The sequence below is a fragment of the Cydia strobilella genome, chromosome 22 (assembly GCF_947568885.1).
Source record: "Cydia strobilella chromosome 22, ilCydStro3.1, whole genome shotgun sequence".
Lineage (NCBI taxonomy): Eukaryota > Metazoa > Arthropoda > Insecta > Lepidoptera > Tortricidae > Cydia > Cydia strobilella.
Genome location: NC_086062.1, coordinates 8,872,692 through 8,897,794, shown reverse-complemented (window position 1 = coordinate 8,897,794; position 25,103 = coordinate 8,872,692). Strand labels below are relative to the sequence as shown.

The window sequence follows — 25,103 nt, the reverse complement described above, 5'->3', positions numbered from 1 at the left end:
AATAGGACACACGTCAAAGTGCCAACATAGCGATAAACGTCATCGTCAAAGAAGTTTTACTTCAATCGCGCGTAAAGATTACACGCACATACTTTTTTTTTAATACTTGAAATGCCTGTTTGCGTAACCATATGCTAAAATTTGGCATAAGTACTAGTACTACTAACGAATGAAAGTTTGGTGCTGTACAATAAGCATTTTACATGTCTAATTTGAAGGTGTACTCAGTCTTAGGTTCCTGCTTAATTTAACCATTGTTTTTATATCCAAGATACGTAAATAATAGTTTGATTGCCACCATTTATCCGACTGATGATCTGTCATTTTGTACCAAATTGATCCAAACGCAGTATTGGGTAGAAAATAAGACCAATGAATTGTCATTTTAGTGGCTGTAATTTAGAAAGAGAATAACAAAGAAAGTTACAGCGAATGTCAACTGCTATGTTAGAAGCGTTACGCCCGGCGTCGTAACGTAAGAGACGCGTAAGCGTATCGTAACACGCGCGTAGAACGAGAGCGCTACGAGCACGAAAGTTCAAACAAATCCGCACACGAAGCGTCGTCGTGGCGTAGCGTTGAGATTTATGCCGTAATTACGACAATCGTAGCGTAATACTGGTGTAAAAACAAAGCGTTTAGAACTTTTTATGCAAACAGTTTCCTCGTAATTAATGTGAATAAAACAATTACGCCTACGCGACGCTTCGTGCTCAGAACGCGTAGAGTTCTGAGCACGAAGCGTCGCGTAGTCTCGTACTCGTAACGTTTTTACGATACGCTTACGAAACGCTTAAGCTTACGCTCCAGGGGACCAGGGCCTAAAGAGCCAAACGAATGGTCACCTTTTTGAATACCTCACCCGCTTATTTCTGCTTCTAACTAACGAAAAACTTAATAACCATAGCTTAGCTTCACGTGAACGGAACCCTATTGGACGAAACCCTAATCGACGGAACCCTTTCAATGACCACATTAGACTAGTTTGAAACTGGCCACGTGCCAACCGTTTAATTGATTCAGGGTGCGCGCCAAATTCTGGCCGCATTTGTTTTGTATTGGTTAAACTGCAGTTTTTACGAATTAGGTCATAGCTGTAACGGTAAAAACGTGGAATACGTATATACAGATTGATTTATAGGAAATAGCATAAAATTTGATGCGTCAAATCTTGTAAACCAAATTACTAGGTACACTCGTTGCTCTAGATATGTATCCACTTTTATACAACTTACTAGCTGTACTGTGCTGTGACAACTTAGGTGCTTTAGTGTGGGCACGTATAGTTAACGCTATCTCTACTGAGCTCGTTCACTTACGTACTAACAATGGCATTATGTTAAACAAAAGCCATTATGTCTTTTGTGCCTGAACGCGTGGCCTTTGTGCCTGAGGCTCCCACACAATAGCCACGCGATCAGGCACAAAGGCCACGCGCTCAGGCACAAAAGAAATAATGGCTTTTGTTTAACAGAATGCCATTGTCAGTACAGGTAAGTGAACGAGCTCAGTAGATAGACCGCATACTATACCTACTGTACGTACATAACCAAAGTACAGTAAGCATTATAGCTATGTCTAATTTAAAGTTTTAGTCTAGGTAGTCCTTTGATTAGAAATCCGAAAAAAATCCGTAAACTGCAGCAAGTAGTCTTATAATTAAGATTGGATTGCAATAAACTAATTTACTTCTCGAAATATGATAAAATAGGCAGCGGATAGGCGGTTTAAAAAGAGGAAACACTGTAAAAATCTCTAAAAATTTAGTTGAACGATGTTATTTTAAACTTTCATCTAAATTTGTGCAAATTTTCAACTTAATTTACCTTAAAACTAGCCCCAAGCTCGTCGGAAGCTGAATTTCCACAATAATGGGAAAATTGCATTTTATAGAATAGCTTGAAGCACCGTTAATTGCATTTTCGTATTAGGCGCTTCATAAACAGAGGTACTACGTGTTCACAAAACTCACTACAAACTCGATCCTTTCTTTGACAACGTGAGTGTCCGATGTCAACGATGTCCTTTTGGACGCCCTATATAGATACCGCTGGAGAAGCGAAATACAAAAAAAAACTTAGCGAACTCGGCGCCGTCGATTAGACAAAAACGGTTTTGGACAGAGAAACATGGCTGTCACGCCATACATCAAAAATCATTTGCGATTTTATGTGTGAACGGCACGTCTGTACACGCGTCATGCGTCATTGTGTTAGTAAGTTGCTTTAAAACCGAAATGAGCGTTCGTCAAAAGCTCGTCAATCTGCTGTCGCGGGGCGAGGTAACTCGAGACGGGGCGGGGCGGTGCGTGGCCGTTCTGTATGATAATACTATTACTTATTTTGTGCTTTGGTGTTGGAGGCCAAAATCCACTTCGGATCGCACAGCAGTATGTACCTAAGTAAGATTTAGCAGCTAAATCTAATTTACAGGCCAATTCAAACGTACCTACACTGACATCAGAATGATATTTGAATCCTATTATTTAGTTATCGTGCGTCTCGCCCGCGCCAATGACATACGGACATATGAGCGAAACGTACGGTAACTGAATGACATCAGTTAGATGTTATTCTGATATCACTGTACGTTCACTGGCCTCTTAGTAGTTTTGGCAGACATATTTAAATATTACTTGCTCACTCACACAGGATCAGCAGGATGTGCAAGTCTCTTGCACAGGATCGAGAAAAGTGGCGCTGTCTTGTGTCGGAGGCCAAGTTTCATTTTGGGTCGCTGAGCCAACGGAGTAAGCAAGTCAGTACTTGCTCACTCTATCAAAAAACTATCTCTTAAACCGTACGTGCTAGGTTTTCAGTTGTATTATTTACTTCTGTTATTTATTTATGTTTTTTGTCAGTATAGTATAAATTTCATTCGATAACGTTACGAGCGTTCACGTTTGCGTTATGTCCATTTTTATATGGGATTTTGAACAGCGCGCCAAGCGGGACGTTTTGGAAACTCAAAATCCCATGCAAAATGACACTTAACGCTAACGCGTACGTCAAGTCACGCTATTGGATGACATTTACTAGGGATACCTACTGTTATACCAATAGTAACGCCGCTTAGTGGTCGGCACTCAACCGTCGCTATTAATTTCAGTTTGTTCGCCAGTAGATTACTGTCTATTGAGTTCGAAACAAGCCGTAATATAGTTTATGAGCGGGTAACAAAATATTTTCAAAAACAAAACTTGTTCAAAGGCTCTTAAGCCTCTGTCTAAAGAGGACTTAATTGAAGTCCGCAATGTGACATAAGTTTAGTGCGAAGGTGTGTACTGAGATTCATATCAAGTCGCAATCAAGATGAGCTGAAATGCCGCAACTGATTTTACGTATTAAAACTGTTAGAAAAGGAAGATCTCTCTTAGGGTGCGTAGCCAACATGCCAATAGTTTACGCTCCGTAGCGAACGCAACTGTTACTGTCGCACATATGTGTGTGATAGACACAAACCGTTTCGTTGTCGTAGCGCAAGCGATTGTCACCTTGGCTAGGTACCCAGGTGCGATATATCTATCGAGCTTTATAAAAATACAATTTTCATCTTTTCTGACGGTCAAAAGTTTTAAGAGAAATCTTGGCAGCAGGCTTCACTAACCAGTAGAAAAAAATATGTAAAAACCTTCATATTATTTAAAAAAAGCGCCAAAAACATGTCTCCATTCACCCATTCACGACTCGAACGCAGATAGTAATAATTCTGCAGCTACCCACATATGAATGTCGCATAACCTGGCTAAAATAAAAACCTCCGTCGCACAAAACGATGTGTTTCCGACGGTTTTCTAGGGTTCTGTAGGAGTCTTTCATTTATAAATTATGAAATTGGGACAGTGGATATATATTTCCGTGTTCTTTCAAAACAGTTAATTTGAGATTTTTAGTTAATATAGAAGCTTTCTTACATATATAGTACAGAAGTTTTCTTACATACAATGGAAAATATTGCTATATTCAATACATAAAGTAATAAATCCACAGCCACACGTTACATTCTGTAAGATATTAATTAGGTAGGTATTTTGTTACGTCAAAATTTTGTTTAAAGCAAAAAAATAGTTAACTCTTTGTGTCACAGATTTTTGTTTATTATAATAAAAACTTATTTTTTGCATTTATTTATTGATTTGGGCTAATAATATGAAAATCCATGACTTTTTTTCATTTTTTGTTTGAAGGGGGTGTTTTATAGGGTGGTTAGTAGGTGTAACCACCGTGAAACAAGTATACAGTCCTATTTGCAAAAATATTGTATTATATACAAAACAAAATCAATTAATACATAAGACCACGGTCTTATGCGTGCTTTAATTCACATCACGATGTGAATTAAAGCACGCATTTCCCCTTTTTACAGTAGCAAAGTGGTACTTTGCATATTTTGCAGCTCCACACAGTGCGGACAGGTTTGGCTTTTGTGCTGCATATGCTGCATCGTCGCGATGTACCTCTTATTGGTAGATGATTGGCTACTGCATGCCTTATAGAAGTTGGTACAAAGGGTTTGTGTTTTATTATAGATGCATAAGTCGGCGAGTTAGTGTTGCTTTTCCTAGAACTGCTGTTTGCTCTCCCGCTGCTGGCATTAACTAATCTCCACCGGCAAAACTATCATTGTCTGAAGGTATATCTTCATATATTAAAGCGTTTTCGATATCTCGATCGATCAATCTTTTTCTATACATTATCTAAAACAGAAATAATTATTATATTTATGACCGTTTTGAAGTATATTATTACCTAAACCTTTTTTATTACCTAAATATTTGTGTCACGGTGGTCATCGCTGTTAACCACCTTGAATAAGTCAGCTTTTACCTAAAGGTACCTTTTAAAACCTGAATATTTAACATTTTTTATTATATGTGAAACTATTTTTTACAAAAAAAAAATCGAGTAACAAAAAACAATTGTGCCACGGTGGTTATCGCTGTTAACCACTTTGACTAAGTCCACTTCTACCAAAAGTTATAAATCTAAATGTAAATATTTTTTACTTAAAATAAATGAATAAGTATATTTCATAATACGTATCACAAAACACAGCAAAAAAACGATTATTTATAATTTTTTACTTACCAGCAATATCACACTTTCACATTTCCGTAAACGGCGGTTTTCGAATAAAAATTTAGTTCCACAAACAGCCGTCGAGCGAACTGCGAATGACATTGTTATCTAACTTAGATCTTCTTGTTGACCACGTAATACGATACTTTGACCATAGATGGCTCTGTTACTAAATTATCGGTCGATAAAAGGTGGTTATTGCAGATAACCACCAGAACGAAAAGAGTTAAGCAAAATAAATCACCACTTAAATTATTTTTTTGTAACTATAAATACCACATGTTCGTAAACAAATAAATACAACAAACTTGTACAATTTTGAGCGTGTTATATAAATATTGAAACCGATCTTAAAATTTCATCTTAGTCTAAAAATATTTGCATGTACGGAACCCTATTTTAAACCTGTGCAAGCTCTCGATATTCCATTTTTTTGTCAAAAATCCACAAAACTGACATCACACGTATAAGCGGCCATGTTTTTTCAACGGGTCCAATAAAACGATGTCGTGTTGAAATAACGCTTGTATTGTATCGATTTGAAAACGCTCAGTTTGGGAAATTGGGAAACAATTAATCAATCAATTAGTTTGAGAAAAAACGTCTTAAAGTTATGTCGAAGAGGTTTTATGAGCAATAAACTTCAGCTTGACAAAGCTATTTTAAATGTAAAATATCAAATTTAAATTTGTATAGAATTCAAATTTGAGATTCTCTCTACTTCCAACTGTCTTAGCAAAAAATCATATGTCATACCGATGTTTGTGTAAAAATAATAAATATGTTGTTGTAATCAAGAAGTTCCTTCTTTTTCAGTCATTTGATAAAGCTCCCAGGACCTCCTATAATTTTTTACTGTACATTTACGTTATTTCCTTGAATTTTGACGCGAATATCACATTCGTTACTTAAATAACCATATTAAGTATTTTTTATACACTTAGGAAATGACAATAAACACTTTCTACGCGTTATGCTCATTGGTAGATAATGATTAGATTTATTTGATTATTTTTATTGGTAGTCCTGGTGTATTACAGCATACCTTAAGTTTTCCATGTTGTCACAAGCAGTAACACGAACCTGAAAGCTAAAAGCTGTGCTTTGACGCATTTGACCTAAAAATTCGAAAACAGTCATTTCATGCCAACACCGAGCAGCGTTGTTCGAAAAGACGTAAAGGCATTGTATGAATTGCGACATACGCCCTTAAGTATGTGGCGACAGTAGGAACCTTTGTTTAAAAAGGCGTAAAGGAACTCTGCTATAGAAAGGCAAAAGGTCGTATGTCAAAAATCATCTGTGAGGCGGCTATTCGTAGATACAAATAAGTAGGTACTTGAATTTTGAGCTTTCACACTGTAAAATAATAAAGAGTTTCAGCACTCCAGTAGGATGCAGAGTTGATGATGTTAGTATCAACAACATCAGCTACGCAGACGATATGGTGCTGCTCAGTCCAACGGTCAGGGCATTGAGAAAACTACTAAGCATATGTGAAGAGTACGTAAGTAAACATGGCTTACGGTATAACGCTAAGAAAAGCGAATATATGGTATTTACGGCCGTCGGGGGCAAGCTACCGGAAAGTGTACCTGACATAAAACTTAATAATAACATACTCGAGCGCGTGTACACATTTAGATATCTTGGACACTATGTCACCGACGACCTTAAAGGCCAATTAGATATAGAAAGGGAGCGCAGGGCACTGGCAGTCCGATGCAACATGCTAATAAGGAGGTTTGCACGATGTAGCCAACAGGTAAAAGTAACGTTATTTAAAGCCTATTGTCAGGTGTTCTACACGTGCAGCCTCTGGACTAGTTATACGCAGAAGACCATCAGTTCCCTGCGCGTCCAATATAATAATGGTTTCAGGATGTTGTTGGGGCTGTCCCGTTTCTGCAGCGCATCGGGCATGTTTGCGCAAGCTCACACGGATGACTACTATGCTATAATACGCAAGAGAATTGCCTCGTTGCTCTGCAGAGTGCGGGCCAGCTCCAACCCCATCCTGACCACTGTTGCGGGCCGATACGACTCACCTATAATGCGGCATTTTGAATGTGTCATAACCGCTATTAGGTGAGTTGTAAGAATTTTATTGCTGACTGTTTTTGTTTTGTCGTTTTCTGTTTTTTGTGTTCCACTAGCACTTAGTTTTTAACCTTAATTGTTACTAACCGTTATGGGCCAGTGTTGTCTTAAATAAATAAATTGAATTGAATTACATAGGTAGATATGCATATTTTGTTGAAATATAAATCTACTTTAGCTAGTTTAACTAATATTTATACTTTTTTAATTTATTAATGGAGGACGAAAGAGTTAATTTTCAAGCTTATCATGTTTTTATTTATTTATCATATATGCGATTAAGTCTTGTTTTGTGATTAATAAAATTAAAGGACGTTATAATCCATCTTAAAAATATGAAAATAACTTCAGTATGTCTATTACGTGTAGAGTAGTTAATTAAGAGAATTATTTGAATTTTAATTAAATTTTGCATGTAGAATCGACATCAGGCGAAATAGCATTCAGGAAACAAAAACTACAATAATAAGTTACCTATATTATGTAAGAAAATCAGTTGAACTTTTTACTTCCATTCTATATCCCAAACATTTAGATAACTTTAATTTTGAAAGAGGAAACGATCTACAACTGTACCTCAAAAATCAAGATTTTCGTACCGACGGCTAACTCACACTTCAAGTAAAGAGCGCACTCCCAGCCTAAAGGCCGGCGACACTTGCAACCCGGTGTTACGGGTGTCCATTGGGTGACGGTAATCGCTTACCATCAAGCGCTTCATCTGCTCGTTTGCCGTCCATTTCATAAAAAAACATGTTTCCTCTTAACGTAACACATATGGACATACGACCGTTTGGCTTAACAGTAGGTATCATACATTGGTCGTAGTCGGTTAAGCCCTTACGTGAGGTTCTGTCAAAGGTGGCGCCGTCAAAAGTGTATGTACATACAATGAGCGTCGAGGTGCTTTTCCTAATGAAGGCTTGTCGCAGTAGATATGGTTGAAACAGTAAACATCTGATTTGCCCAATGTTAATAATAATAATAATAATAAGCCCGCAGGGCAGCTTGTGGCGAGCTGTTGGGGAGTGACGACCCCACGGACCCGAGTGCTCCAGAGAGTCGGTCAGGGTCTCCGTCTCCGGCGTGTCTTCGTCGGTCGGAGTGGACCCCAAGGGGACCCGCAGGACTCTCAGCTCTGGCTTGCCTTCATTGGCCGTCCAGAGGGGAGTCGTAAGAGCTATATGCTCCAGGGGTGGAAGTGAAAGATGCATAAGACGCGAGTTGGCACAGTGGCTGTTAACAGTCACTGGGTAGAAAGCGGCGCACACCTCTCGACACCCCTGAGCCGCTCACACCGGTGTTGCTCCTGGTCGTCTTCACGACGGCAGTTTCAGGGGCCCATCTAGTCAGCGGCAAGTCACCACCTGCCGCGATAACGTGTATTAACATTGTTATGGCAGGTGTCCGGAGTTCTTTACAATAGCCCAGTCTCATTGCCCACCCAAACTTCAATCCATAGACCGGTATACTGTTCACTTTTTCTGCAATAGTCCCAATGCCTGCTGCGACCGGTTCATGGGTGTCTATTGTTGCGCCTGTGAACGGGTTCCAGCAGGCGTTCTACATGACATTAAAGCTCTCCAAGGGGCCTCTACGTGTTGGATCTATATCCCCACGCAAGCCTATCAAAAGACCGGGATTTATAGGCCCGTGATATCCAAGGAGATATAATAATAATAATAGCCTTTATTTACAATCATTCTTTAAATATAGTTACAATAATCTTATTTATTTATTTGACACCGGTACGTGAAGATTGTCTTGCTGTCCAGCATAGGCCTCCCCTAGAGTACGCCACTGAATGCGATTCAGCGCTTGTCTTTTCCAAGTAATTCCCGCTATTTTCTTTATATCGTCTTCCCATCTACTTCGTTGTCTCCCTTTTTTTCTTTTGAATTGTCTCGGGCACCACTCTGTTACTTGCCTAGACCATTTATCCTTACTACTTCTAATCATATGGAATGCCCACCTCCATTTTAGTTTTTTAATGCAATAAGTGATATCTGTAATTCCAGTTTTGTTCCTTATAGCATCTAGTCTTATTTTATCTCTTAGTTTTATGTTTAGTAAGCTTCTCTCCATACTGTGTTGGCAAGTTTCTAATTTACGTATGCTATGATTAGTTAAGCTCCATGTTTGGCATCCATATGTCATTACAGGTAGTATACATGAATTAAATATTTTGCTCTTTGCTTTCATTGGTATAAGAGGGTTTTTTACTACCTCCTTGAGAGACCAGTACCTTTTCCATGCCAAAGTGATTCGGTTGTTTATTTCTTTCATTGTAAGGTCTATTGGCGATATGATCTGTCCAAGGTATGTGTATTCGTTCACATAATCTATATTTTGGCCGTTAACAATTATAGGGATGTTTTCCGAGTTTGACATTATTTTAGTTTTCTCAGTGTTCATTGATACGTCCCCCTTAAGCGACGGTCGAGGCATCAGGAATACTAGGGCGTACCCCAAAAGCGACGGTCAAAGTAGCACTAGCGCATCATTGCGATTAGCAACCTGGAACGTAGGTTCCATGACGGGCAGAAGTGCCGAACTAAGCGACGTCCTAAAACGAAGGCAAATAGATGCATGCTGTGTACAGGAGACCAGGTGGAAGGGTGCAAAGTCGAAAGTTATTGGCAATGGGTTTAAGTTAATCTATTATGGAACTACTTCAGGAAAAAACGGTGTTGGCATCATACTGTCCGAAAATCTAACACAACGCTTAGTAAACGTAGAACGCGTGAGTGACAGACTAATAGCCGTTAAGCTAGCCTTTGAAAGGCAACCATGTTTCAATATAATATCTGCTTACGCACCACAAACAGGTTGCGCGGAATACGATAAAGAAGCATTTTGGGAAGTTCTTCAAAGCTTCATACAGAGCATCCCTCAAGAAGAAACGGTACATCTAGGCGCAGACCTAAACGGCCATGTTGGCAGCAGTAGTACAAACGCCGAGAGATGGCATGGTGGTTTCGGGTATGGCACTCGCAATAGCGATGGAGAGACAATTTTGAACGTGGCATCAGGCCTCGACTTTGCCATCATAAACACCTTCTTTAAAAAGCGTGAATCCCACCGAATCACCTACAAAAGTGGAGGACATGCCACCCAAATTGATTATGTTCTTGCAAGGCGTAAACATTTGGGTAATTACAAAGACTGCAAGGTCATACCCGGGGAATCTCTTACAACCCAGCATAGAATATTAGTCAGCGTATACAAGCTTCCAAAACCACTTAAAATTAATCGTAGATTAACACCAAAAATTAAATGGAAATCTTTAAACGAATCTGCGGGACAACGGTTCTTAACAGAACTAACTGAACACATTAGTTCCATGGATGTTACTGCTATGACACCAATGGAAATGTGGGATAACTTTGAAAAAGTCTGCATCCGAAAAGCCGAAGAACATCTAGGTCGAACAAGAAGCAAGAAAGGTCCCAACAAAGAAACAAAATGGTGGAATTCAGAAGTACAGAAAGCAGTAACAGCCAAGAAGGACGCTTTCAAGTTGTGGCAGTCAACCAAAGAAGAGGCTGATTTTGTAAATTATAAAAATGCTAAGAGGCAAGCGAAAAGACAAGTTGCAATTTCAATGGCCGAAACGAACGCTGAATTTTATGATAAATTAGAATCTGCTAAATCAGACATAGATATACATAAAATAGCTAAATCACGTCATATCAACACACAAGACATAACAAATGTAAAATATATCTATGATAAGAACAGCAAGTTGCTTACTGAAGATGATGACATTAGTAATAGATGGAAAGAGTACTACCAACACCTTCTCAACGTGTGCCACCAAAGAAACCATAATTACTGCAGACCCGAAACAGTCCAAGGGCCACTGCCAAGTATAACACCAGAAGAAGTCAAAGCAGCGATACATCAAATGAAAAATAACAAAGCACCGGGCCCTGATGAGATACCAGTCGAAGTCTGGAAGCGCCTCGGAAACTATGGAGTAGTTTGGCTGTATAAGTTGTTTAACAAACTAATGGAAGGGCACTCAATGCCCGACTCGTGGAGAAACAGCATTTTAATCCCTTTCTTCAAAGGAAAAGGGGACGTCAGAGAATGCAGTAATTATAGGGCCATAAAGCTAATGTCACACACGCTTAAAATTTGGGAGCGTATCTTAAATAACAGATTAAAAACCTTTATATCGCTAACACAAAATCAATGCGGGTTTGTAGCAGAGAGAAGTTCATCCGACGCTATTCAAACGGTGAGGATCATGATCGAAAAAGCCAAAATAAACAAGACAAACCTTCATATGGTTTTTATAGATTTGGAGAAGGCGTTCGATCATGTTCCACGCGATCTCATTTGGGAAGCACTAAGACAGCAATTAGTACCAGAGTTTTACATATATCTTATACAAGATATGTATAAGGACATTACTACTCAAGTCTTAAGCCCAGCTGGCAAAGGGGAAAAGTTTCAAATCAGCGTAGGGGTACATCAAGGTTCCACTCTAAGCCCCTTAATGTTCAATACCGTCATGGATCATCTCACGAAAAAATGTCAAAAGCCTCTGCCCTGGAACATTCTTTACGCCGATGATGTTGTTCTAATCTCGGATGGCGTGGAAGAACTCCAGCGGAGTTTGGACTCCTGGGTAGAGGCACTGGAAACCAATGGCCTTAGGATTAGCAGAAAGAAGACGGAACACATGTCCTGCATTTTCGATGATGTCACTAATCCCGAAAGTATCAAGGTTATGATAGGGGACACGATTGTACCTACGGTAACGCAATTTAAATATCTAGGATCTGTGTGCAGTAATGACGGCAAAATTGACAAGGACGTTACGCACAGAACTACTACTGGATGGATGAAGTGGCGTCAACTCACAGGCGTGATGTGCGACAAAAAGATGCCCCTCAAAGTGAAAGGGCATCTGTATAAGACCGCTATAAGACCGGCTGTTCTGTATGGATCTGAATGTTGGGCAACCAATAAGCAGCATCTAGACAAGCTGCACACCACAGAAATGCGTATGCTACGCTGGTCAGCGGGTGTTACGCTACTGGATAGAATCCGAAATCAGTATGTCAGAGGAAGCTTCAAGATCGCCCCGATTATCGAAAAGGTCAAGGAGAAACGCTTAAGATGGTATGGTCATGTCCAAAGGCGTTCAGAAGACCATATGGTGAAACTGGCCCTAAAACTGCCAACCACTAAACGCGGCTCAGGCAGACCACCTACCACCTGGTGGACGACGGTTGAAAAAGACCTAAAAGAAGCTCATTTAAATAAGGACGTAGCGCAAGACCGCGCTAGATGGAAATTGAGGACAAGGAAGGCCGACCCCAAGTAAATGGGAACAGGTCTAGCGGGAAGAAGAAGAAGAGTGTTCATTGATAGCCCTACTTTATCACTTTCATACACCAGTTGTTTTAACATCTTTTGTAAGCTTTTTGGATCTTCAGAAATTATTATTAGATCGTCTGCAAACCTCAAGTGGTTTAGTCGCTCTCCATTGATATTTAAACCGTAATTTTCCCACTGGAGACGTCTAAACACTTGTTCTAGAACAGCTGAGAAAAGTTTTGGTGACAAAGGATCGCCTTGCCTTACTCCTCTTTTTATCGGGAAATATTCTCCATCTCTTTCAGTTCGTATTTTTGCTTTCATGTTCTTATATATGTTGGTAATCAGTCGCACATACTTTTCCTCCACTCCTTGTGTTTCTAAAGCTTCCCATATTGTTGCGTGTTTTAAGGAGTCAAATGCTTTGTTATAATCCACGAACGCAAGGTAAAAGGTAATATTGTATTCTTTACATTTCTGGATTATTTGTTTTATCGAATGGATGTGATCTATTGTTGAGAACTCACTGCGGAAACCTGCTTGTTCTTTAGGCTGATTTTCATCCAGAGTTTTTGTTAAACGTTCTAGCAGTACCTTAGAAAATACTTTGTACACATTGGACATCAGGCTAATGGGTCTGTAGTTGGCTATATCATCTTTTTTACCTTTTTTGTGTAGTATTATTATAGTTGATATAGTCCACTGTTGGGGTATATGTTCTGTGCGCAAAATTTCATTGAATATGTCTGTGATAGTGTTTATCGTTACTTTGGATGATCCTAAGAGCAGTTCGTTAGATATGCCCAATGTTACTTACACATTATTACACATACAGGGTGGCTAAAAAATAAGTGCATTCCCGTTGTCAGGGAGGTTTTGGGATTATACTGAGCAACTTTTACTATGGGACTAACCACGATGTCGCGAAATTTAAAATTAAATTTAAATAGCCTCGTAGGCATACTTTTGTATGATTATTTCCTACCGACCTACATAATATGTCTACTGTATTCTCCTGAGAGTATGTTAATTAAATCCAATATTTATCTGTATGACAGAGACAACACGGTTCTAAATTGAGATTACTAACGTGCCATCCTCTGTGCGTCAAGAAAAGAAGGTTGTATCGGTACGGTGTTGTCTAACGATGATGTTTTTAGCCCAATGGATGATGGTGCTTGCCCTAAAGCGTCAATGCCGCCATTTCTACTATCTCTTACTCGATGGGGTAGACTAGCCCTGGACTAGAGGTCCAGGGTGCGACACAAGATGCCAATCGTTAAAGCTCCGTAGCGAACGAAACGCAATTGTCTCTATCGCACTAATATGGTAGAGTTATAGAGAGAAATAACTACGCTACGCTACGGAGAGCTAACGATTGGCATCTTGTCTACGCATCCAGGGTGTTAGTCGCGTTACGCATCGTACTACGTAGGCGAACAACACGCGAACGCGAAGCGAAGTGATGCGGCGCGGGGTGAATCAATCCTTTGATACCTATAGAAGTGTCCTACGTGGGCGATCTCGTTGCGAACGCGAGCGCCGTGGGCCCGCCGCGCCGCTTCGCGTTCGCGAGTCGTTCGCTTACTTAAGACGCAGCGTTATAGCTGAAGACGGCATTCGAATACGGCCTCCGCCACTGGAGGGCTTAGTAACTTTTTCTGTAGTATATGACATTTATTTCAATTTATTACTTACTGATTTTCACCTGTATGCTATATTTTTGTACACAGGTACCGTACAATCGGATGTGAAGGCGTATTGTGCGTTTTCGAAAATTGGAATGTTTGCTCGTTTCTATTGTTTGCTTTCATAATGACTGCACTGAAAGCTTCTCTGGCTCTGAAAATATCTGGGAACTACTTTTCCGTTGTCAAAAACCAAAGCGGTCCATACATTTTATGATATACATAGGCTAATTAAAATGTAGAGCTCTTTTTGATAATATTGTACATGTGCGGCGATTTTTAAATGAATGTTTAAATTATTCAGTTTAAATTATTTAAATTAATAGAAATATCCACTGGAAGGATGTGATAAACTCAAAACTTATAGGCACACAAGTTGTTAACTGTTGTCCGCAGGAGTGACTATCTTTGTTTTTCTAGGGTTCCGTACCCAAAGGGTAAAAACGGGACTCTATTACTAAGACTTCGCTGTCCGTTTGTCTGTCTGTCCGTCCGTCACCAGGCTGTATCTCATGAACCGTGATAGCTAGACAGCTAAAATCTTCACAGATGATGTATTTCTGTTGCCGCTATAACAACGAATACTAAAAACAGAACAAAATAAATATTAGTTAAATATTAACTGGCTCCCATACAACAAACGTGATTTTTTGCCGTTTTTTGCGTAATGGTACGGAACCCTTCGTGCGCGAGTCCGACTCGCACTTGGCCGGTTTTTTTTATCCGTGTGTCATGTGAATGCGACCATATAAATTTTATAAGGTTTCATGGCTTTTTGTAATTCAAAATAACTTCATATCACTACTCAAATATAAGCCGACCATAAGCCAAATCCATACCAGCTTTACCACAGAATTTTATAGATACAATACAAAAACTATTACGCACCTTATACATTGCCATAAGACTTAATTTCGCGTACCCTTAAAGTGTTTTCCACTGCCTACATTTGATACCTGCTTAGACAAAACTCCCTCATTAAAATACTCCCCCAATAATATGAATAAAAACTCAATTTACGCGCCCAAAGCAAATCCGATGGCTTTCAATAGGAATTATGTCACTTAGTATCACACCGTCCGATTTTAACACTTAAAACCTATTTTCAACCTTTTTGCTTTTAGATTAAGATTCGAATTTGTTTGCACACCTTTTTCCTTTTATGACTTTGTGGTATAAAAGTTATGTCCCCAATAGATTTGGTCATTGAGAGAAAGCATCGGGGGTCCATGGCAGTGGTTTTTCTGAAGCGCCTCAAATGGACGGCATTCAACGGGATGACACCCTTCGGCGCGCGGTGTCTATAGACGGTTATATACGGATTTATGCAATAGTGAGCTAAGGAGGATAACATTCAAAAATGACCGCAATGATTAAATCATAGACGAAATAGGATCAATGCCAGTTACGTAAAAAAAAACACATAATATTTATAACGCATATTTGGCAAAATTGCGATAAGTAGGTACAATACATAGATGTCATATGTCATAGGTATTGCCCCACCGACTTTTTATAGATTTTTAAAGACAGTGTAACTCTTTGTATACTAAACTTTTAGATTCATCATCATTATCTGAGGCACTACAGGCACTACAGCCGCGGGTGGGCCTTAGCCTGGTCAAGTAAATCTGTCCAGTCCAACCTACTCGTATTTGTGGCTTTCCTTCTCCAATTTTTCACTCCTAAGGCCCTGATGTCCTGGTATACGCCGTCCAACCATGTGAGCTTGGGCTTGCCTTTACCTCTGCGGCCCTCCGGTCGGCCTTCTAGAAAGCGTTTTTGGTACTAAATTTTTAGATTAATTACAAGAAAAAGACAAAAAGTAAAGTAAGAATTTATGACATGATATGATTTATTTATCTCACAATATACAATTGCACTTAAACAAAACAAAACGAACAATACTCTTTATTGCACACCTCCACGGTTTACACGCATTGTTTATAGTAAGATATGTTTGTTTACGGTGGCAAACAAGCACACGGCCCGCCTGATGGTAAGCAGTCACCATACCCTATGGACGCCTGCAACTCCAGAGGTGTTATATGCGCGTTGCCCACCCTTTAAAAACCTAGCTGTACACTCGTTTTTTGAAAAACCCCCAACTGTAGACTAGAGAAAACTTCGGCAGTTTTCAGCACATTCGTGTTGTACATGGATAATATATACATGACTTTTTGTCTCCTGTCTAAATAAAATTGATAGTAATAGATTTAGATTAGATTTAGATTATATTGTCTTCGGTTACCGCGATAGTTACTCATGAAATAAAACTATGAAAACGGATTATATCGCGTATATTGAATTTATAATACATCCCGACGTTTCGAACTCTTTACAGCGTTCGTGGTCAACGGGTGACTCGGGTGACGGGTCACCCGTTGACCACGAACGCTGTAAAGAGTTCGAAACGTCGGGATGTATTATAAATTCAATATACGCGATATAATCCGTTTTCATAGTTTTATTTCATAGATTTAGATTAGATTTATTTATTTCAGGATAAAAATTACACTATAAATTTGCATCAATGTCAAAATTATGCTTATCTTCTTATCATGATCGTCAAACATTACATACTAAAAAATACAAAATAAATTAAAATAATTTTCTCTCCCAATAAGGATCGTCATATAAGTATGTATAAACAAAAACATGTCAAAAATAGATGTCAATCTTAGCAATTTAGAATCATCATTAAATGTCAAACAAAATAAAATATCACAAAAGAAGTAAATGTCATTTTTAAAATACAATAAACTACTCGCTATCCTCCTTAGCCGTATGTCCAACTAAGGGTTTAATATACCCTTTTTTTGTGAAATTAGATTGCACCCTTCTATACTGAACCCTTCACTTTTATTCCCTCGGGCATCCCTATTCATCCGTCAATAGTACGATGGACAACCCTGTATTGTGTATATAATTAAGTTTTCCGTACAATATAGGTGTTACATGGTCTACTGAATTCTGTAAAGTACTCTGGTTTTGGCATATCAATCAATCAATCAATAATAATTTATTTCGAACAAAAGTCAATAATGTGTTGTGTGTGTGTGTGTGTGTGTGTGTGTGTGTGTGTGTGTGTGTGTGTGTGTGTGTGTGTGTGTGTGTGTGTGTGTGTGTGTGTGTGTGTGTGTGTGTGTGTGTGTGTGTGTGTGTGTGTGTGTGCGCGTGTGTGTTATTTATTATTGAAATCAATTTTCTGGTAAATACTATTGGTATTTTGGCGTCAATTTAACGGTGGTGACTTTTTAGTGTTCCGTACCCAAAGGGTAAAAACGGGACCCTATTACTAAGATTTCGCTGTCTGTCTGTCCGTCTGTCACCAGGCTTTATCTCATGAACCGTAATAGACAGTTGAAATCTTAAAACAGATGATGTATTTCTGTTGCCGCTATAACAACAAATACTAAAAACAGAATAAAATAAATATTTAAGGGGGCTCCTATACAACAAACGTGATTTTTTTGCAGTTTTTGGCGTAATGGTACGGATGCCTTCGTGTGCGAGTCCGACTCGCACTTGACCGGTTTTATTCAATACGCTCTTTTCTTGAAAATTTGAAGATTGTAACGGTAAATGTGGTCACGCTTTTAAAATATGATGATAAATAAGACGGAAGTTTATCATCAACCAAAATTTTAAATAGAAAAAGATGGAATATACTCGCTAAACTTAATATAAAAGCTCAAAAAGTCATGAAAGTGCAAATTTTCAGCAAAGTTGTCACACGTGAATACGTGCTGACAGTGTTTCACGTTTAAGTTAAAGTTAGTTAAGCTAATTACAGTTAATGTTGGACAATGGACCGTTTATCAAACGAGTAATTTATTCAGATCGGACCGCGAGCCAGGCGCAAATTTCGTCAGTCATCGCCTCCCGGGCGAAAACTCGTATAGCGGTTAACGGCTATGTATGATGAACCCTCGTGAACGTCAGCTGCCGCTCCGTTGGTGGGTTGAGAAATGGCAGCTTCCGAAACGCGTAACACGGTCTTTCCACCGCGATACAACCGGCTGACGATTTGTTTTATTAACAATATCATCTAAACTATCATCTGACAAAGTATCAAATGGGAGGAGATGACGCCGATGCCTAAAAAGAATTTTCTTTTTTACATGTTCATGTGACCAGCTGACGGTCTTTCCACAGCGATACAATCGGCTGGCGATTTTGTTTATTCACAATAGCATCTAAACTATCATCTGACAAAGTATCAAGCGGGAGGCGATGGCAAATTTTTTTTTATAGACTTTATTTGCTGCCATTTCTCAACCCACCAACGGAGCGGCAGCTGACGTTCACGTTTCACAGATCTAGAGCAGAGCCCAACTGGGGAGGTACCTCCACCTTACAGAAAACCGCAGCCAAATAACACTAGACCCTACTAATAGTGTTGTGTTCCTGCCGGTGAGTAAGGTTGCCAGAGCTCGAGGGAGAGGAGTGTTAGGGTCGGCAACGCGCATGTAACTCCTCTGGAGTTGCAGGCGTACATAGGCTATGGAGACTGCTTAACATCAGGCGGGCCGTATTTTTTTTTTATGAAATAGGAGGCAAACGAGCAGACGGATCACCTGATGGTAAGCGATTACCGCCGCCCATGGACACCCACAACACCAGAGGGGTTGTAAGTGCGTTGCCAGCCTTTAAGATGGGAGTACGCTTATGAGATGGGATGGCCGTATGCTTGTTTGCCACCGACGTAGTATAAAAAAATATATATTATGAATATAATAATTTTAATTGTCCGCATTCACAGGAACGGATGAAACAACGCCCTAAAAGTATCTGGCACCCTGCAATATTTTTCTATGCCACAGTTCAAGCTTTGGAAACTTAGCAAAAGACAACTCCACATAATAACAGGGGTGTTTAATGGCCATTATGGGATCAAAGGAATTCTGGTCAAGATGGGACACTGACAACACCGATTGTCGTACGTGTGGCGAAGAGGAAGAGACAGTAAAAAACCTGATGTATGAATGTGACGCCCTCGCCAGACAAAGAATATTCTTTGGAACAGGCTATCTGGAACCAAAGGAATTCAAAACGCTACCCATGAGCTATATCATCCGGCACATTTAGATGGTGAAAAAAGCTGTTGAGTAAGTAGTTGAAAGATACCTATGGGTCGTAAATGTTCTAAGCCATAACCCGAAGTTAATTTATTTGAAGTTATTATGTATGTTAGAAATAACTTATCTTTGTTTAAACGCGTCGAGGTATCTGGCATAAACATTAGAAGTACAGGTCGATTACGAACAGTTCCACGTCGCATGGCACTTGCAGCAAAGAACCCGCGTGTCATCGGTCCGACTTATTATGAGCGATTACCTGCAGCAATAAGGACGGAACCATCCGATACAACATTCAAGCGTCGATTGAGAAACTTTTTACTAGACAACCCATTATATTCAATAAGTGAATTTTTTGACATAACTATAATTTATAATCGTATACCATTTTTGACATTTTCCTTGTTTATTATTGTTACTATTTGACGATTCTTCTCAGGGGAAATTTTTCATATAATGTATAATTAATGAAATTAATATTGGATTGTTTTGCTATTATTTAAATTTATTTCTGACGATCACAATGTAGATTCTTATCAATTGACATTAATGTACTTTGTACTGTAATCATATGTTGTAAAATAAATATATCTAATCCGAACAGGTTTCATGTCCTATTCTTTCTCTATTCAGGCAGCTCGCCTTTGGAATAGTCTCCCTGTTAAAATTAGACAGTGTCCAAATAGATTTGCATTTAAAAAATCCTTACGTGAGTACTTTGCTGGCAGAACGATGAATTCTTAGTGTTTCTGTTTTGAAAGTTTCATCTGATATCTTATGTATTTGTATGTATGTATATTGTATGTTTTTATATGAATATTATATATACAGATATATGTATGTATGTCTATGCCTATCCATTATTTAACTATACTTGTATATATGTAATCACTATGTTGCACCGCCTACAAATTATCTGCTTTGCCCGAAGGTTGACTGGTAGAGAATGCCTCATAGCATTAAGTCCGCCTTTTGTACGATTGTATTTTCTTTTGTGCAATAAAGATTAAATAAATAAATAAATCTAATCTAATTTAATGGAGTTAAAAAAAAACACCGTGTATTGAGATATATATCTGTTTGTTAATCTGTTAGAAAATAGATACTTTTTCATTTGTTTAATGCTTTATATTTTCCGGAAAACGTTGAGAAGTATTTTGTACATTGTGTGTACTTGTGTACTTCCCAAAAAAAATATTTGAGCCGTGAGTCCACATTCATATTCCAATATTTTCCCGTATATTTCACGACACATAACTCATAACAAACGGGCTCCATATACCGACAAATATGTACAATGTACATGTATAAATCAGTCAGTGCAAGCGCACTATATCAACTAACGTGAATTATATAGGAAGCAATATAGTGCGCGGATTAACTGCCAGCTACAGGCTTCGAGTAATTTTAGGCAAAACTATAGAGAAACAACTATCTAAGCTTAGAGTGCTTACTCCAATAAGTTGTGGGGGAGGTATAGTAAAACTTAAACCCGCTTTAAATATACTTATTAAGTTTAAATCTTAATATTGTCTTCGGTTACCGCGATAGTTACTCATGAAATAAAACTATGAAAACGGATTATATCGCGTATATTGAATTTATAATACATCCCGACGTTTCGCACTCTTTACAGCGTTCGTGATCAACGGGTGAACGGGTGGTCACGGGGGAGAGTTCGAAACGTCGGGATGTATTATAAATTCAATATACGCGATATAATCCGTTTTCATAGTTTTATTTCATAAGTTTAAATCTTATTAAAAACAAGTTTCCGTAAATACTCCTTAAGGTAAGTTTACTATGAACGCGAGTGTTAGATTAGAGATACTCGCGTTCATACAGATACACTAGGTGTATGTGTATACCAGCCATTCTCTAAGTGTGCTCCGCGGACCCCTAGGGTCCGCAAAGTATCTGTGGGGGTTCCACGAGAAAAAACGAAAACAAATCAATAACCAGCTCTCCTATATCTCTGGTTCACAGTTAATTTGACGAATGAAAATTATTAATTTGGGGCTCTGTCAAATCTTTTGCTTTCCAAAAGAGATCCGTCGCCAAAAATGTTTGAGAACCGCTGGTGTATACACTGAGTGTACCGTGTATAATTTCGTAGTCTCAACATACATTTAATGTTGGAAAAGTTCTCGAAAATGTATTCAAAATAAAATAAAAAAACGCCAACAAACATGAATAAATGTCTGGAAATACATTGACTTTTCGTAGCATCTGTTATCCTGGTATATTTTTTATTTTCATTTGGCGTTTGTCGATGCACAATTGTCATTTTGGCTAGGCCCCTAGTCCACGACTAGAATACTCGTGGACTCAAGAGTATAACGAAAAATATATATAATTCCGAAGTGTATGTTTCGTACCGAACTGCGAAAAGACTTAACTGCAGACAATGGTCCATATATCACGGTTACATTATTCAGACTCGAGTTAAACCCGAGTTAGATCTGGAGAACGGGTAATTACTGCTGATGTCTTGGCTGGATTAATATTCATAAGATTCTAGGTTTAGTGCAACTTAGTACCTACATTACTTAGCTTAGGATTCCAGTGCATTGCCTGACTTCTTTAGTAATAAATAAATAAAGAACATACCCGAAGACATTGCTACTTCGATAAGAAAAACATGATGTTAAAAAATCGAAATTATATAAACCAGTCCTGTTATATAGATACTGGCAGCCCCAGTAGCATTTATACGTCATTATCACGTCAGCGACGTCATTATAACGTAATAATGCCGTCATTAAGACGTCGCTGACGTAATTTTGCTACCTGGGAGATAATGCACAATCTAAACCATTATATGTAGGAACTTTAAAAAACTGGGCAGGGCGAGTCGGACTCGCGCACGAAGGGTTCCGTACCATTACGCAAAAAACGGCAAAAAAATCACGTTTGTTGTATTTATTTATGACAGACAGATGGACAGACGAACAGATAGACGGCCAGCGGAGTCTTAGTAATAGGGTCCCGTTTTTATACTTTGGGTACGGAACCCTAAAAACGATAAAATTTTAACGGCATATTGCCAATCTCATGTTCAAAATAAATGTTTAGCCAAAACAACACAAAAACAAACTTTGCCAAATTAGCACCGGCATATGGTATTTGTACGCCAAACCACAGTGTTTTTCCTTTTGACCCTTCCGCGGCGCCGACCGCGCAGCGTGTCGAGCAATTTTTAATAAACAATTAAAAATTCTGGATTTGGATAACGACGAGCAAAAGTTCGGATGTAAACAGAGTTTGTCCACAGGGAGGGTTAAGGGACACACGGGCCATGAGGAAGGCGAACTAAGTGACGAAAATGTCTAGTTTACTATTTGTGCGAAAGAGTCAAATTGGGTAAAATAATATTTCAGTGCAGAAACTAAATCACGGAGTATGATATCGAACAGAATTATTCAGGACTAGCGACCCGCCCCGGCTTCGCACGGGTGCAATACTGATGTATTATACATATAAACCTTCGCCTTCCTCTTAAATCACTACCTATTAAAAAAACCGCATCAAAATCCGTTGCGTAGTTTTAAAAATCTAAGCATACATAGGGACAGACAGACAGCAGGAAGCGACTGTTGTCTATGTAGTGATAAACTGTGTCGTTACTATATAAGGTTTCTTAGGTAACAACTAAGAACTAAGGCATTAACTTATAATAGATACGTACTATAGATAAGTAACAAATAGTCGAGACAAAAAGACTTACTTTTAACGCAGACCAATAAGGTATTATTTCCTGTTATCGTATAAAGCGAAGTACGTACCTGAAACAAAACATGAAAACTTGGTAAGTATATAATATAAAAATATACAGCGAATAAGTACTTAGTCAAAAAGGCGCATATAAGGGCGCATTTGGTAACCGCATCAGTGTGATCACCGCCATAGAGCGTATTGCGGTATCCGATTCGATATCGGATGTCGGATGATCTTTGAAAATAGCAGCTGCTAGAGAGTGGAATAAATTTCTTCTTTTTTCGTTAATGGATTTCTTTTGAAGAATAAACGTTAAATGAAAAAATAAATATAAATCGCCCTTTATTTATTATTTTACTTCTTTGTGCTCTTATCCGACATCCGATATCAGGTCGGACGATGAGAAAATGTTCTTACAATGAAGCGTTTCTCTGTGGTCTGAACTCTGAAGGATTATAACAACATATTCGAAACTTTAGGACAAAAAAATACAATACTTAGACGAGTGAGTTTTTAACTGTGTTCTACCTGTCAGTGTGTCACCCTTGACAACGACTAAGGGAGTTTGAACAAAATAAATCCCTTAAACGATGGCTGCTTCGGCATTAATTAATCATCCAATTACAGTCGGCTGTGAAAGGGTTAAGTTTTGATGTGTTGGAAGATTCTGGAAGACGGCGACATGTTTGTTTTAACCCTTCATTTGAATTGTTGATTGAGTTTGTACAAGAGGGTAGGGAATTATAATGGAGCGCTAAAGTCATTATTTTATTTACAAACGGGACTAAATCGCGTATTATTTATAAACTTAATTACCTTATAAATAATACGCGTTATGTTTTGAACGAAATATTGCGCTAGTGTTTCAAGAGATATTGTAAATCCTTTAAAAATTATGAAAAATGTATTCAGTGATAAAGTCGCCACAGTTACTTTTTACCAGACTATTTCATTTATAATTTATAAAACTTGTTTCCGTAGGTACATCTAAGTATGGCTACGCCATACATCAAAAATTACTTGCGTTTCTACAACATTGAACGCACACATACATTGCGTTTGTATGTGTGAACGGCACGTTTGTACACACGCGTTAAAAATAGTACTGAGCGGTCGGCAAAAGGTCGTCAATCTGCTGTCGCGGGGCGAGGTAATTCGAGTCGGGGCGGGGCGGTGCGTGGCCGTTCTGTATGGTAATACTATTACTTATTCTGTGGTATGGCTAAAGAGGGTGTAAAGGATGACACGTTAGAACGGTCCGGGCCCGGACCGAGGCATCCGACACTTCTTTTTCTATAAAGAAAGTATCACGTGATCACCTGACATGATAGAAAATGACATGTCGGACCCGCCCGGGCCCGGACCGGTCTAGCGTGCGTCATTCTTGAATCTACAATCGCGACAACGATTCAGCAACAGTCATTCTAACGCTGCGTCTTAAGGAAGGTCAACACTCGCGAACGCGAAGCGAAGCGGCGGGCCCAAGGAGATCGCTCACGTAGGACACTTCTATAGGTATCAAAGGATTGATTCACCCCGCTCCGCGCCACGCCGCGTTCGTGTGTTGTTCGCCTACGTAGTACGCTGCGTAATTTTTTTTATGTAGCCGCGTAATGTTGCAAAAAAAAGCTCAAAGGGTTTTCAAGTACTTATAACCCAAACACAAAACTCTCCAAGCAACATGTCATTAACACGACACCGTCAACTTGAAACTGACGCGCGAAAGATTTTTAATATTGCATATTGCCAACAAAAACAACAATAAAACTAAGCAATATGAATAAACCGTAACGACCTAAGTCTTAAGCGCTTCGAGTGAGCTGTTAGGGTTCCGTATGGAAGTTCTATTAGTTTAGTCAACTCAAGTAATCCCTATAACCTATAAAAGCATTTCATTACGTTTAGTGGTTGTACATTGTTTCTACTCATTTCCACAAAGGTTAACTGGAAGAGATCCCATTTAAAATATTTAGATCAGTACGGTTTCACGCACTATTATTTTTAGTCGCTGCAATGCATGGAGTACAACCGCCGCGGACACTCGTGCCTGAGGAAGGATTCCCGACGAATCCGAAAAGCCTTGTATTTATTTATTAAACCCAATATAT

At 38.9% G+C, this 25,103-nt stretch overlaps 1 long non-coding RNA gene across 1 annotated transcript in view; it reads left to right on the top strand.

Annotated features, from left to right (window-relative positions):
• Positions 1-465: 465 nt before the first annotated feature.
• The window catches only part of LOC134751460 (uncharacterized), a 176,526-nt gene continuing 151,888 nt past the window's right edge, over positions 466-25,103 (top strand). The window contains exon 1 of the long non-coding RNA XR_010128662.1: positions 466-536. This is a non-coding gene — a long non-coding RNA (uncharacterized LOC134751460). The remainder of the gene's footprint in view (positions 537-25,103) is intronic.